The sequence below is a fragment of the Psittacula echo genome (assembly GCF_963264785.1).
Source record: "Psittacula echo genome assembly, chromosome: 1".
Taxonomy (NCBI): Eukaryota; Metazoa; Chordata; class Aves; order Psittaciformes; family Psittacidae; genus Psittacula; species Psittacula echo.
Window position 1 is genome coordinate 106,923,118 of NC_137735.1, and position 16,458 is coordinate 106,939,575.

Genomic DNA, 16,458 nt, shown 5'->3' on the forward strand with positions numbered 1-16,458 from the left:
GTGTCTCCATCTTCCTGACTCTTGGCTATCCTCTAACCCCTAGAGCCTTTAAACCAAAGGCACAGAACTTCCTCAAAGATCAGGATAATGCCATCTTTTTTTTGGTGGGTAGGATGTGCAGTACCATTTGAACTACACGTTATGACCCACACCCTTTCTGTTCCTTATCCAGTTCTCCCTTATCAGGGAGATAACAGACCATTTGAAAGAAGAAGCTAATTATTCCCTTTATGCTTAAACCAAAGATGCAAGAGAAGAGGAAACACTTGAGACCCTCCACCATGCTGCAGGAATGTGGTTACTTGTTGGCCATATCATCTTGCTGAAGGTCAAACAGTGCAGCTGCTGCAGTGCTAGGAAAGGAAGATTCTTTACTCATGTTTTTCTTTAAATTATAGATACACACTCCCCTTACCTCTGAATTTCCTTGTCATGATGGTTTTATTTAACTGTATTGTGTGCTTCTGTGATTTAATTGTTATTAGGGTGAGTAAAATAAAGCTGCAGCTTTTCTTTTGCTGTATTAGTGCAGTTTAATTACATTTGGGAAAGGCAAAAGGGAGAGTGGGAGCTTGCCAACATTAATGCTGTCTGTCATTCACAGCCCATTGATGACAAGGAGTTGAAAGCTTGGCAGTTACTCTGGTAATCAGCAACCTGGCTGATGACGAATGGAAAAGATTATGTGAATTTTCCTGAAAGGGGGGAGAAAAAAGAGTTCTCCAAAGAAATAAAATACAAAACAAGAACAAAGGGCAAAAAAACCACCCCAACCCCAACTTCCAAATCAAACACTAAATCTTTTTTATGTTTACATGAAAGACACTACATGAAGCAGTTACAATAAATTAAATTTTTCCCCCAGTAAACTATGTTTAATGTCTATAAAAGGGATCTGCGTTCCTAAAATAGGAGCACAAATACATCCACTTGATTGTTTAAATGGACTTTTTCTCCGCAGATGAAGGAAATGTATCACTGATAAAAAAAACCCACCCTTCACCACTGTAGACGATATCTGTTATATTTTAAAATTTAGACCACTGAAAAGAAGGCCTTCTTTAGAGCTGTTCCAAACACGTAACTCCAGATCTTTCAAAATACAAATACTTTGTTTTCTTTTTTATTCACTCTACTTAATTTTCTCCTTTTAATACAAGAGAATGCAGATATTTCATCTTACTATTAGTAACATAAGCAACAGTTATTCAGGCTTTGCAGTTATTTGTAGTACTCCAACCTCTGACTCCAACCTCTGTAAACTTCAAAAAAACCCTCCAGCTAAATGAAACTGGGAACTACATCAGTGTTTACAAAGGAGACATTCTACTGTAGTTACGTGGTTTTGCTGTGACCTGTACAATGGATGATTAGTGACATTTCTCGTTTGTCTGAATTAAAAGCTGAATATAATTCCAAAGCAATTTTTGGCATCCTTAGGAAGAAACAATGCTGGTTTGTCTGAGATTTTGTCCTGTCATTTTTCTGTAGCTGCTGGATATACCTACTCAGTTTCACAATTCCACATAATTGTGCTTTGGGATTCAACAGTATTATTACGTTCGATTTGGGTATTGATAGTATTACTAGACCATAGTTTTAAGAAGAAGAAAACCCTGTACAATTGGACAATGTACAGTTGTTTGGTATGCAAATATTGTGAGACTTTTGTCTCTTCTACTTTGTCAAACACAACACAAGAAACAAACAAATGGCTTTTAATCATGATGTTAAGCAACTCAGTTTATCAGCAGGTAATGTTGACTATGCAGGGCTGTGAATAGGGAATTTCTCTTTCACACTGTTGAACAGATATATCAGTATGTGGCTGCAGACTTTTTCCCCACAGGCAGAGCGCTGCAGTTTTGTATTTTATGAGGAGTTGGAGGGAACACTTCACCACAGTTGAAAGAAGACCACTGAGGTTTACTGGAAATCTACAGGAGACTGATTTGACTGATACATTTAGCGCTAAGAACTACCTATGTGTTTATTAGATTAAAAATATAAAGCATGTTAGAGACCGCCTCTCCACTAAAGAAATGACAATATGATATTAGTCGCACACTAGAGAGTTTTAAATTTATGTGGAAAAGATGTAAAATTTACAGTAAAAAAGCCCTGTAACACTTTTTTTTTTGTGTTAGCAGTGAAGTTCCACTGCCCAAATAACAGGTCTTTCCATTCTGGACAATGAAGAGGTAAGGCTACTTTACATACAAGGCTTCCTACGTACACTCTTCTCCCTGTGGTAATTATGCCCAGGCACAACCTGATGTTTTTTTGCATTTGTCCAGGTTTTATGGACATGCAGGAATGCATCAGAGCTCATATACACTGACTCTAACTTGCATGCTATATATTCAAGTGTCCTGGCTAAGACTACACTGTTACTTGCACATGTACATTAAATCCGATCCTTCAGGAAAGCATTTTAGGAGCGTAAGTCAGACAAGTTTAGGAAGTATTGACTTCAGTGCATATGGGTAGACTAGCTGTGCATGTGCACGAAGTCTGACATGTCAAAGAAGCACAGAGGATGGGAAATTGATAACGTAAGAGAGGATGGATTACAGATTTCAGAGCTATAGGCTGTCAATCAGCAGTGGTCTACTGTTCCTCTTCTGCAGTGACGCTGTGCTGACAGAAGGCTGCACAAACTCTTATCTGTAAAAATCAAACTGCTCGTGAAATATAAAAAATCCTGAAGTAGACTGGATCTGTTCACTTAATGGGTGCTTTTTAAATACAGATTTAAACAAAACTACACATAAATAGTTGCCAACCACAGAAAAGCCAGATTAAGTACAAAAATTCAGCAGAAATAAAGTGATGCACTGTTATACAGGATTGTATTTATTATCCATTTCTGCCTTCCCCGGTGATCTGAATTTCACTTGCCCAGCTACCTTTCACTTTAGATAACGGATCATTTTCTCTTGAAATTCATTTTTGTCTGTTGCTATGTAAGTGAAGTTCATGTAAGAGCACTTTGTGTCATCAAAACTAATAAGTCAAAAAATAAGATATAGAACCTCTTCCACCTTAAAATAATCTCTTTGGACAAGCAAAGGTAAGTATTTAGGGGTTCCTTGTTGCCTTATCCCATGAATTGGATCAAAATCCCACTACAACTACTGTTCTAACAGGATAACATTATTGCAAAATATTTTTCCTGAAATTTACTATTTTGAAAAATTTAAGTAACATTTTATTGGTATTTTATCTGCATCTCTTTTTATACTTGATATTGTCACTAAATTTTGTTTTATACTTGCTGTTGTGTACTGATGTGAGTTAAGATAGTGAAAAAATGTTTGCTGCTGAAGTTTAGACTGATCTGACTGAAGTCATTGGCTAAGCAGATGGAGCAAGAGATAGCTGATGCAGGAAAGCAATTTTTAAGAGCTGCAGTTTCTTCTGCAGGCAGGGTGAATATCTTCTTTGTTTCAATCCATTCAAGTAGTTCAGTTAAGAACTATTTAACTCAAAGCTGAAAAATCAACCTAAGAGTGGAAAAAGTAAGATTGCCTCTTTTCCTCTGTCAATCTACAACTAAAACTAGCTATGAGAATATATGACCTACCTTCTCTAAGACTGTGAAGGACATAGCTACTAGAAGTTTCCCATTTAATTCCCATTCTACAGGCCATTATTTCAGTTCTTTCATGAACTATTTTAAAATGCAAACATGCTTTTGAAATGCATCAAGCACATTTAAGGTAGTATTGATGAACAATTTAAAATGACCACATGCAAATCATAATTGGATGTCAGTTTTCATACAGAGCTTGATGCAAATCATAAACAACTAAAAAATAAAATACCACTCACTATTTTGTAACACTAAAGGGTGAGAAATTAACATTCTGAATAAATGATTTTAAATCTAAGATGGTGAATTCAACGTGTATGGATACAATGTCTTCTCTTAGTTGAAAGATCAAAATAGCCAGATTAGGCAATACTGATCAGTTGCAAATTTATGTTTACATCTTCTCCAAAACAGGGAAATCAATTTCTTTTAAGAAAGACAACTAAAATTGAAAAAGCAAGATTTAAATTACCAAGATCAGTTTCCTTCTGCTTGTTCTTTTAAACAGTAGTTACAATGAAGGATTTACAGCCAGCTACCCTTACCCTACCAGGAACATTTAATCAACAATTTTCAATATTAAAGATAAAAATAAATAAGAAAAATGCTTAGCACATTTGCTTTCTTTTTTTTTTTTTTTCTTTTTTGGTAGGAATTTAATACTCATATTTCCCATGGGGAAACTACACAGCCTCAAGATTTCCAAAAAAAGGTGCCCGTAATTACTTTCCTTAGCTTGTATTCATGCATCTGAATAAGTGAATTGATTGTGACTATGCTCTGCAGCTTCTAATAGGTCCCAACCATTAGGCTGATCAAAAAATTTTCAAGCACATTTATATTGTTATAAAAAACGCTGACATGCCAAAATGCAAACTTTCAAGATAAATATATGTTTGCCAGTAACAGAAAACTGTGCAGGAGGGCTCTGAAGTCCAATTTTCGGTTTCTGATACACAGCCCAGCCTCATCTCCATCTGCACGCAGAACAGATAATGGCTCAGTGGATAGCTGAGGTATTTTCCACCCTGTGCAGAGGCCTGTGTTCAAGTTTGGCCTCTGTTTCAGTAACACACTGACTATGGGGCTAGGCTGAGACGCATTCCTCTGTTTCCTCCAGAAAATTTCCTATTTCATCCTGATATAGAACAAATGTCCAAATTGCAATTTTCCTCTATACAATGGGTATTTTTCAGTTCAAGATTAAACAGACAGTTTGATCAGTGATAAAGTTGTCATGTGCACTAAAAGCAGGTGCAACTCCACTAATTGTTCCTAGATATCCAGCACGCTTCTTTGCCTAGCAGGCAATACGGGAGCAAGCGTGCAGGAATTAAATTTATTCTTGGAAGGATTTTAAAATATTTCATTTTAGAATTGCTCAACAATTGTGCAGTAAAGCCCTCTATATGTAATTTGCCTCTCCTCGATGTGTGCATTTAACTCTCCTGCTCTCTATTCATAATATCATAGGAGTGTAATATTATATATTTATGATTCTATCATGGCCTGATTTCGAAGCGAAAGAAACCTGTGCATGCTCAGTGCCTCTGACAAATACACTAGGCGCCGGCAGGAAAGGGGCCTTTCCTCACGATACCCGCGATGCTCCCCTCTGCCCTACTGCTACCTCACACCGGACTGGACCTCGGCAGCCCCCTGGCACTGCTGAAGGGACGCCAGCTCCGCTGGCTCCGAGTCGCTGCCCGGGGAGGAAAACTTCGGCCGCGGAAGGGACAAGAGCTGCGGCCCTGGGGGTGGCTGGTCCTGACCCCAGCGCGTCGCTCGCCCGCCCTCCTAACGGTCGCCTTCCCGCCTAACAGCCGGCGCTGCGCGGCGGGGCCTGGCCGCACGCAGAACCCCCGGGAACCCCGTAGCCAAACTTCCCCCCCGCTTGCTGAGGGGAGAAGGGGGGCGACAGGGCACGGGAGACCGGGTTCCCTCCCCTCACCCCCCAAAAGGCCGGCGCGGAGCTGCTGCCTTCCTCCCTATACACACAAGCGCTCCCAAGGGTGCTGCCTCAACTCTGCCCCGGGCCCCTCATGCGGAGGGTTGGGGGGCGCAGCCCTCTCCTCCCGCCGGAGGCGGCACCGCACCGCCCCCCGCTGACCCCCACCCGAGGCGGGAGGGCGCCAACCCGTGCCTCCGCCGCAGCGCAGGCCGGCAGCGCTTCCCGGTCCCGGTCAGGGGCTATGGAGTACCGCGGGCCCCGTACCCGGCCCGGCCGTGGTCCTGGACAGCTCAGAGCTCCGGCGGCGCGGGGCACGGCCGGCCGGCGGGGCTCCCCGGCCGGGCGGGGAGGAGGGGAGGGCCGGCAGTGGGGGATTCCTGGCCCCCCAAAGGAGGCGGGGGAGGGGAGGCCGGGGGGAGGGGAGGCTGGGCTCCCGGAGAAGGAGACGACCGCTAGCACAAAATCCTGCGTACTCAAAGCAGCCCCGGCGGGCAGGGTAAGTATTCTGGGGAAGACCTCCCTGCCCCCGACGCCCCCCTGCCCCTGCAGGGATGGGGATCGGGGGAAGGATGCGTGCAGCTGCCCCGGGCGGGGTCTCCCTGCCGGCTCGGGGCGGGGGGATTGTGCGCAGGGCCCGGTCCCTGGTGCGGGATCGGTTCGAGACAGCGAGGTTCCAGCCTCAGCGCTGCCTTCCCCGGCTGGGCACTGAAGAGACGGGGGGGGGTGGGGGGGTGGGATGGGTCTGCCTGTGTTGCCGTGCGAGGGTCTGAAACCCCCCCAGCTGTACCCCCCACCTACCCACCCCCAAGCGCGTCAGGGCTTTGCTTCTCCCAACCAAGCTTCCCCGTGGCTTCTCTCTGCTGCTTAAAAAAAAAAATAAAAAATTATATATATGCCCCAAAGCTAGAGAGAGTGAGGCGGTCGGGGGGGCGGGGAAGGGCTTCTCTGAGGAGAGGGAGCGGGAGAGAGGCGGAGGGAGGGCCGCCGAGAGCCTCGAAGCTCCCCTCGTTCTGCCTCCGTGCTGCTCTGCCGGAGCTCGCCAGCCGCCGGCGTGAGGAAGGGGTGTGTGAAGGTAAGGGCTGTCACTGTGCTCCCGGAGAAGGGCTGAGGGTTGCCTCTGCCCTACCGGCGCCTGCTTCTCCGGGTGCTCTTATCCCCGGCGTGCCAGTGCGTGCCCCTGCCCCACGCGTGTCCCGCCGCCACCCAGCCGCCAAGTTACTTTGTTCGCAGAAGTCCCGCGGAGGCTGGGCAGCGACCCTCGGGCGCCCGCACCCCCACCAGGCACACCGCTCCGCTCATCCTGCCCCGGACCCCCTGTTCAGGTGTCACCAGCCGCCGGCGGAGACTTTAAGGGAGGAAAGAAGTGCCACGGGAAAATTGGTGTGCGCCTTCCGCGATAGCTTCCCCTCCTCTCGTAGCCGGGGGAAGGGGTGATGGAAGTGGAAAAACTTTCCTTTGTCGTAGAATTTAGTGACCTCTAAAGTTTTGTTCCGGGAGGAAAAAGCTCGATAAGTTTAATGGTGTTTTTAAGATTCGTGCTGATTTTCATGCAGTTTATTGCGCTGTTATTTGGTATCCAGCATGCTCAAAGTGGGGGAGAAGAAAAAAAATACTAGGGACTTTTCGGTAGGGATTTCATTACTTTTAATATATTGCTTTCTTAACACCTGAATTTTATATTTTGCACTTTCAGATGGGTAGTGTGGAATACATTCCTAAATGCGTATTCTTGTCTGTGGATTAATGGAGGGGATAAAGATGGGGAACATGCAGAAACTAGACAGATTTTAAAGATTCAATTCTCTTTGGCAGAAGATCAATAGTTGAAGATTTCTGCTTACACAATCTCTACCTTGACAATATCATAATTAAGAGATCTGCTGATAACGTATGGGATTGATAGCCATTTCAACTTAAGGCTTAATGAATTTTGCACGTAATTATTACTAGTGTAAAGGAGCTTTGGATATTCTGGATGAATTGATAACTAGGCAAGATTATTAAACTTTGTGATTGGCTCCTGGTGAAGTGAACTCTCAGTTTTTTCAAAAGAATATCAATAGGTATTTAAAATACAAGACAACATTTTAAAATGTGCATGTCTGAAATTTGGCAGCCGATAAAGAGTGTCTCTTTTGAGATGACAACTGAAGGGTTATATGATGGCAGTCTGTGTTGCACCTATTCATAATGAACAGTTTCATGATGCCAGGCACTGTAAATTTTCTGGTAGTGTACTACACAAATAGGGGGGAGTTAACTTCTATTTTACATATTTATTTTTTTAAAATTATTTTATGTAGTGGTTATCCCATATATGATACAAATGTATGAATTGTTTAATACTAATTATTACTCATGAAATTGTAATGGTATGTTTAAACAGTTTTAGCCTTGCATTTGGTTTGTTTCATTGCTGTCTGAGGCAGAAGAATCTTAAAATTTCTTCCTTGTACATTATTCCCTTTCTCTTTTCTCCCTGCTCTCCTTCAGTCTAATTCAAAGCAGAGTAACCGCTAAGAATACCTGTATATGTTTGTGTGAAGAAAAATGCCTGTTTTAAAGATGCATGAATGTACTTGATGGACGAGAGCAAACCCCTCATGCCCTGTACGAAAACCTACTGGGCTGTTGTTAACAAGATACTTGTTTTGGTATTAGTTTGTGATGCCAAACAACAAACATGAGAGAATGCAAAGATAAAGCTGGCGCTCTGATCTTTGTTTGAACAGGTCATGGTTTTATTTAATGCTGCATGCTCATTACAGGAACTGTCAGTAGGAATGTAAAGCGGAATGGACTTCTGATTTGGCATACGTTGTCAATTCTGACATTCATGTTTCTGTTCCTTGAGTTAATGGCTCATAGAATATAGTGATGTTTGTGATCATACTTATTTAATTGGTTTTATTATATGGAATTGGAAAAAAAAGATCTGGATTAGGGTATTTTAGGAACCAAATATGATCAGATCTGCCGCCTCAGGTGCAGTCCTCCTCACCTGAAGAATTACACAGGAGTGGGCTCTTCTACATAGTAAAACACGTACAAGTATATAAAAAGGTGACTGGTTTTTAAGTCAGATAGAGTTCTGCCTCTGAATTACAAGGAAGGAGACCCCGATCTCCTGCAACCAGGTAACTGTTTAGTCAGTTCTCCGATCAGTTTATTTTTTCAGACATATGGTACCAATATAATATAGTAAAGAAAAAAGTGCATTTATAATGGGGAGTTTTAATATTTTTGTCCATGAAAACAGTTTTCATCTCAAATGATAATACAGTGAAAACAAATCAATGCAGTCCATTTGATTCTTGCTGAACCCTGGTTTGAAGAATTCAGGGAGGATGTGTAAGATAGTCTGAAGGAAAAGCCTTTCAGCATGTTCTGTTACAGTAAGATATATTAGGATATTACAACATAGAGTATCGGCTCTCAGAATAAGATTAAGTATAGTGCTGGAAACTTTAATTTATATGTTTTGGATTGTATACCAGTTTGGATTCTGTGATCATTGTCCATAAGAAAATTGGGTCTGTATGAGAGTGTCTGAGTGAAAGGTGTTTTCGTAATTGTTATTTCTGACTTAAAATACATGCTTCTGTTTAAATCCTGGATATTCTTGGTTATGTTTCAAAATATAAGCAAAGTTAGTAATTGAAGAGAGTCCTTAAAGGTCAGTGATCTGGCTGTTATCCTTTGACTTTCTTAGTCATCTTTTCAGGCAAGGTTGCAGAATGACAGTCCGGTATGAGATCTATTGCAAAAAGGAGCAGAGCTGTTATGGTAATGGCTTCTTGCAGTGACCACCTCTGGAGGCTGAAGCAGTTCATTCTTTATGGCTGCTCACTGCTTGACCTCATTGTTGAAACTGTCAACAGGTGTCACAGTTCTGCTGTGATTTGATAAGACGGTGGAAATTGCATTAGGATTAGCAAATAACCATCATGGTATATATGTACTACACTTGCAGTCATAACTAATTTGGGATTCATTACACTAGCCTAAATACAAAATATGTAGTGTTTTCCATTCAGTCACTATTTAAAATGCCGTCATTTACTATGGGAGTAAGATTGTGTTCATAATGTCATTTAAATATGCTGTATTGCGTGACTTTGGAAAGCCATACTAATATTAGTGTGATAAGGACTTCTCTCTTACTCAGATTCAGAGGTGTAATACAGATGTGTAACATATTTCAATTGCAAGTATTTGCACTTACTTGGTGTATATATTTTTAATGTATATATTTCTGCTAAACCCAAGATCACTATATTTAGTATGAATTACTTTGAAAGCTATTTTTCATATGGCACGTCCTCTCAACCTTTTAAATTCAGTTCCTCTGCCATACAGCCGATCCAGTTTCCCTTATGGCAGGTGATGGTCTTGCCATTCAACCAAAGACTGAAGCCAGCAGAGCAGCTGTAGAAGCAGCATACAAAGGAGACTGATGGTTACTGATATTTTTGACTGTTTTTTCTCTGCCTTTTCCTAATTGGCTGTTTTGCTCAAGCTCCCTTTTTGCCAGCTCTCGCAGTCGCATCACTTTGCTTAATGTGCTGTATAGCTCAAACGTCCTGCATGCCACTTTATTTCTTATCACCTTTTTTCTCCTCTGACTCTATCGTACCCCATCTTCTTGCTGCTTTTGTCTTTTGTGATGCTAATCTTGCTTATTTTTCACTTCTCCATAGAAGAAAATGGAAAGAACATAGTGTTCTGCCACTGCACTGACAATTTCTCTCTGTGGCTGTGTTATTTTTCTCCCATATCCTTTGTTGAGTTTCTGGAGACTGTAAGCTGTTTGGGGCAGACTTTGTGTTACTGTATGGTTGTGCAGTGTCTAGCATAGTTTGCTGTTGGATTTCACCTGGTCTGTGGACACTTGTAATACATATTAATACTAGAATACTAGGATTATTTTGATTTTGTGGGACAGCCTTTATTCTGGTTCTTTGGTAGAAAATAAAAAAATTCTTACTTGGGCTTTATCTTTACTGTATTGCTGTTCTGAGGTGCATCTCAATTTTGCCCCTCAACACTTTGACTCTAGTATAAGTAGTTTCTGGTAAAAGTTTCAGATACTTTGCGGCAAGGATGGGATGGATTAAAACTTAGCTAGTGCTAGTAGTTCATAATCTAGTACCTCGAACAAGAACCCAAACTTAAAAATTCCAGCTTCAATGCATTTCAGTAGAAACTTCAGATTTGGCAACACCAAAAAAATGTTCTGGTTTCACCATGTTCATCAAGTAAGGTGGAAAGGAAAAGCAAAGCCAAAAATGCATATTGAAATAATTTCACTACTTAAGTATTTTCCTCTTAAGTATTTTTTCATTTTGATCTTCCTTTACTTTTCACCCCTAAACCGTTTGGCTTTGTTTTAGCACTTTTGCGTAGCATGAAAATTTGTAGTCAGTCCAAATACAATTTTCAAAACAGTTTTTTAAGCAGCCAGCAAATCAGCTGGTGTACAGTGCGTGCAGCTCGGAGTCACAGTTTGGAGACAGCCAGCCCTGTCACTGTCCAACTATTCCTGTCACTTGTCACAGCCTGCCCAGTGTTTTGCAGTGTGATAGCTTCCACCTGATCTAGGCTACCTGCCATGGAGTGCCATGTGTGCACTCTCCATGTAGCTCTTCTCCTGAACCTTGCTTCTTCTATGAGCTCTTCAGCTTCAGGGAGAGCAGTGATTTGAAGCATCCCTGTGTAAGAAGGGCACTGTGGACTGGATGCTTTGCTAATCTGTAGGATTCATTTTAGGTCTGATGAATATCCAGAGATGTTTGACCTGAAATGCTTCCCTTCAGGATTGTGTGTCTGGGACTTTCCCTATTGTATCTTTCCTGTCTCTTTTAAGAAAAGGGTTTAGATGCCTTTGTTTCAGTTTCATGTGAACGATGTAGGGGAGTTCTTTGTGGACATGACTTTATGGGTAGGAGGAGTGAGTGGCCAAAAGAACTGAGTACTTTTGCCTTGTATTAGTCCTGGGGAAGATGCCTGTAAAAACAGAGAACAAGCCCAGTGAGTCCCTTCCTGAACATGAATCAAATGAAATGAAGAATTTCAATGGGATGGATGCAACTAAATGAGTGAAAAGTGGAAACAACAAAATTAATAGGACAGTATACTTAATTTTCCAAGTTTATACTTAATTTTCCAAGAAAAAATTGTAGCTGTTAAGGATTTGCTTGATTAAGTCTACAATTTAACTCCAGGCCCTAACAGAAAAAGACACACTGATCTCAGAAGTAGTATCACTATAAATATATTTATGTGTAAGCTGTGTTCTACATTCCACCTTATATATATGTTTGTGTGCTGGTACTTTGGCATTTCATTCATCTTGAATTACTGGAATAGATTGACCGCTTCTATTTTCCGTTCTTTGTATTGACATAGAGATCAACAACATTTCAAGAGTTGTTAGTGTCAGATTTCTTTTTGAAATCGGACAAGACTATTTGCAATGGAAATTCATCCACAGCCGAGAGGTGCTGCTGCACAAATAGGGAAGATCTTATGAACTGTCTTAAAAGTATTAATGTTCCTATGTATGAAGCAGCAGCTCCTGGCTCCTGCTAAACTCAGAGCAGGGGAGTTGCTGTCTCTACTGCTGGTTGTTCCAGGGGTGTTGTGTGCCATTCACCTCTGCTGTACATTGCTGACCCACAGGCTAATGCTGTTGGTGACCAGTGCTGGTTTTGAATGCTTATGATGTGGAAACTACAGCTGTCTACTAAATAGACATGACATATTTTGATGCAAGTTTGGTATCAGAGTGAACACACTAAACCAGAAGGGATGTATTCTGCCCTCAGATATACATGAATGATCAAATTGGTCAAATTCTGTGCATTTATATACAATTTCCATTGGAATTGGTCAGGATAAAGTATGCGTTGCAGGCAGGTGGGACTTGACCCGGCGGGGGTTGTGCGGGTTAAGGCTAGGAAGTGAATGTGAGGCCAGTTGTCACAAAAGGGTGAAGGCAAAAAACATTCTTCAGTCAAAATGAAAACAAACTGTTTCTTAAATATATAACATTTCAGTACTTACGTAGTCTTCTTCTCAGTAAATAATGTTTTGAGCGATTCAAGAGGTTAATCACATCACATGCCCAAATTGCTGACTGAAATGTAGAATCAAATCCTCGCAACCCTACTTTAGTCCTGTTTTGTCCATTTTTGATAATTCCCCACCATAATCTGTATTTTAGCTATTTTCCCTAATTCTGGGACTTCTAATTTGTCCTTTATGAATGTATACTCATGATTTTCAGTAGCATAATAGATTTTGAAATATTGAAGGCAAATTTGTTAGAGTGAGGGATGAGTTTTGGGGCTTTTAGATATTTATTTAACATTTCCTTCCCCTAGAGTTAATACTTAAATAGATAAGCTACCTCTGCAGGTATTTTGGAATAAATATGGGTAGTATTGAGCCAAACCAGTATATTTTTCAGGGAAAAGATTTGGTTCTGCGTAAGAAAAATGTATGCATGTGAATATTTTATCCAAATATGATAATGTTTTATACATTCAGGCAAGATCATATGTAGGATTACAATAATGCATTTAGCCTTGACAAATGTTCAATCTATTTGTAAATCTTAGAGTCTTGCAGTGTTTAAATCTAAAATATATTGGATATATTGTAAAGTGGAAGTTTAAGGTGAAAAAAAAGAAATATTATTAGCTTGTGTTTATTTTTTAAATTGAATAAATGAACAGTTATCTGTATGGATGCGAATTTGATTTAGAAAATGATACTGCTGTTGAGCCAAAATAAAATTAAATCCTCATAAATAGAATATTCAGATACTGTAGTTCTGGGAACGTAGGTAGGGAAATGAGAAAAAGCAATTTTAAATCATAAAGTCATCGTTCAGAATAAGACTAGCTAAGAAGGTTTCTAACCTTTAAATAAATACAGAATTGGATTTCATGGGTATATGTGTGATTTTTGTGTTTTCTGAGCACATTTATCTGTCTTTTTTTCTGGATTCCTTTGCAGAACTTTGGCATATAGTAGGTACAGTGTATTTTTGGAGGAAAGTGGATATTAGGACACATTTCAAAAAGACAGATAATTTTTCTCATTTCCTGCTTGATGTGTCTATATAATTTTTTTATGACAGTTCAAGCTAACAAGTATGTTAGTGTTCTTTATAAATAAAGTTATGAGAGAAACATAGAATATTTGCATTTGAGAGCAATGGAAGAAAACTAATTTGAAGAAAAAAAATAATTTCATTGAAGAATTTTGTCATACCGTATTTGACAGGTCATTATAATCAGCGGGGAGAACAATGATGTGTGGTTTAGCATGGTGAGAAATATCTTGGGGGATTTTGTTGGGGTTTTTTTTGTAATGCAGGTTAAGGTGATTGTAATTACAGAGAAATAAGAGGTCTTATTTAAGTCACTGATTTTTTTATGCATTAAAAAACAGATTGCACAGTGCCCTGCAGTTAACAAACGTGATATATATGATGAGGCACTGAAGTGTTCTTTGGTAGGTGAAATAGAAGATTGTAAACAAAAGAGGATAGATATACTACCTTTCTTCTCACAGAAGTGAGTGAGATTTTGGGGCATACCAGCAACTCAGAATTATGCCCCTTGGTTTTGGCAATGTAAATGGGAATAGCTCTGACTTTGAGGATAAATACATGGTCACAGAAATGAGTATTTGACTGATAACAGCAAATTTGGATTCACTGGCACAGAGAACCATCTCAAACATGGTTTAAAAAGACCATCCAAAGAGTTTCCTTAATAAATCATGGGTTTGGTATAATGTCTTTCAGCAGAAGCCACTGAAAAGAGCAGAGACTGAAAAACAGGATGCTTAAAATCTTTCAATTAAAGGTACACCATGGGCAAAGGTTTTTGAAAATACCATGGTGGAGCATATGTGCTGTAGTTACCAGATGAGGATTGTGAAATCCGTGGTAAGAGCCATGGTAAAGAACCATGTGTAAAGCTTTTATTCCGTGTTTTGACCTTAGGACAACTTTACAGACTTGCACAGCCATATACGTACGCTTTATCCTCTGAGGAGCAGATGGAGCAGTGTGTGTTGCCTTCTCATGGTACTTACAGAATGGACCAGTGAGTGCATTTCAGGTTTGGTTTTTGTTTTTTTTTTTTTTTAAGATAAATCTGCATTACAAAACTCATTTGTACATTTATTTGATGCTTAAACCAGAGGATTTCTTGACCTGTATGTATATGGAGTGCTTTGGAGGTCTCTGTGGTGAAGGCCTGAGGTGCACCAGTGGGCTGAGGAATGGTGCCAGGCCTGGTGTGGGTGCTAGCCTCTGCACACTGTGTTGGCTGGGGATAGAGGGCTTCAGGCTTGAAGGCTGCCACCCTGGCATGTTCACCACTGCTAAACTGGCATGTAGAAGAACTAATGCTCTCAAATGCTCTACTGCTGCTGGGGCTGAAGTAGGATTAGGTTTCCCGGCAGGATATCTTAATCACTCCATTTATCATGATGAACTCTGGGAGGTTTGTAAGGGTGGTAAACACCTTAAATGGCACCACAGGTTATGAGACTGTAATTCAGATATCCTTGAGGAGCCTGTTCGTTTTTTAATGCTGTTGTTTAGTTCTCGTTGACACAAATTGCAGGTACATAAAGCATTTGCTTTGGGAAAAGGGCTTACAAGTGCTATTTCACTTCAACACATTGCAGTTTTATTTGTTTATTTTAAAATGCAATGAAAAATGTTTCTGTCTGCAATAAATCACGCTCATTTAGAAAAGTAGAAATGTGCACGATCAACCTTAAATTCTACAAGTGTCTTAATGACATTTGATTATGCTGGCTTCACTTTAGAGTTCGAATTTGTCAAGTAAGTCCAGTCTTCTCAGGGAGGACTTGGTGGTTTTGGTTTGCCAGGTCTTGCGTTGAGTTTCAGAAAATGGAGAGGAGGAAGCGGAGAGATACCTCTTTAGTAAAGCTTTCAGTTGCAGATTGATTTGGCTGGCTCATCCTTTCCTACAGAATAATGACTTTTTATGTTTATTTCAGTATTCATTTCCCAATAGCAGAACTGAAGATAGCAGGCTAGTTCCGTTGATTGTCTTCTATCTGTAATGGGTATTTTAGACAGCAAAAACCCTTTACCATTTTCAGCCTGTTTCTCATAGTGGGTGATTGCTTTACCGATGTCATGGTGGTCAGTCTAGAACAAGCTTTGAGGGGTTGTGTTTAAGACAAAAATAGTAATTTGTGGTAATGAAGCCAATCAGTAGTGGTTATAGAAATGTTACTATGACAATTGGGACCACTGCTGTGAAATTCTCTGTAATGCTTTTTTTTTTTTTTGTTTAAATAAAGGGTCTACTTCCGTGTTTAAAGGATGACCTGGCAGCTTATGAAAAGCACTGTAGTGCTGCATGGGGAAGACCTGAACCCTTGGGCAAGGTCTTGGAAGGGTTTCTGGTTAATAGTATCCAAAATTTACTCAAGAAGCAAGTGTGTCACATTGTGTGGTCTATCACAGACTCTTGTGCTTCTTTAAGGTATTTTACTGCTACTGTCTTACTGTCTTAACCTAAAAAAAAAAAAGAAAAAAGGGCTTTGATGTTTTATAGCTGCATGAAAACACCCTTTTTTTTGTTGTTTTTAGGCGTTGAGACAAAGGGCAAATGATGAGGGGAACAGTGGGCATGATGGAATGAGATATAGCAAGAGATTAGTGGACATGAGAGTGAACTGAAAGATGAACACAGAATAAACCAGAATCTGAGAATGAAGAAGTGAGATTATAACAAAATGTTGGCTTGAAATGAAAAAAAAAAAAAAAGGAGAGAAACAGGATGCATAAAAAGGCTGGAAAATTCATGTAAAAGAGGGAAATAACTATGCCAGCTATACAAGAAGGCTGTGA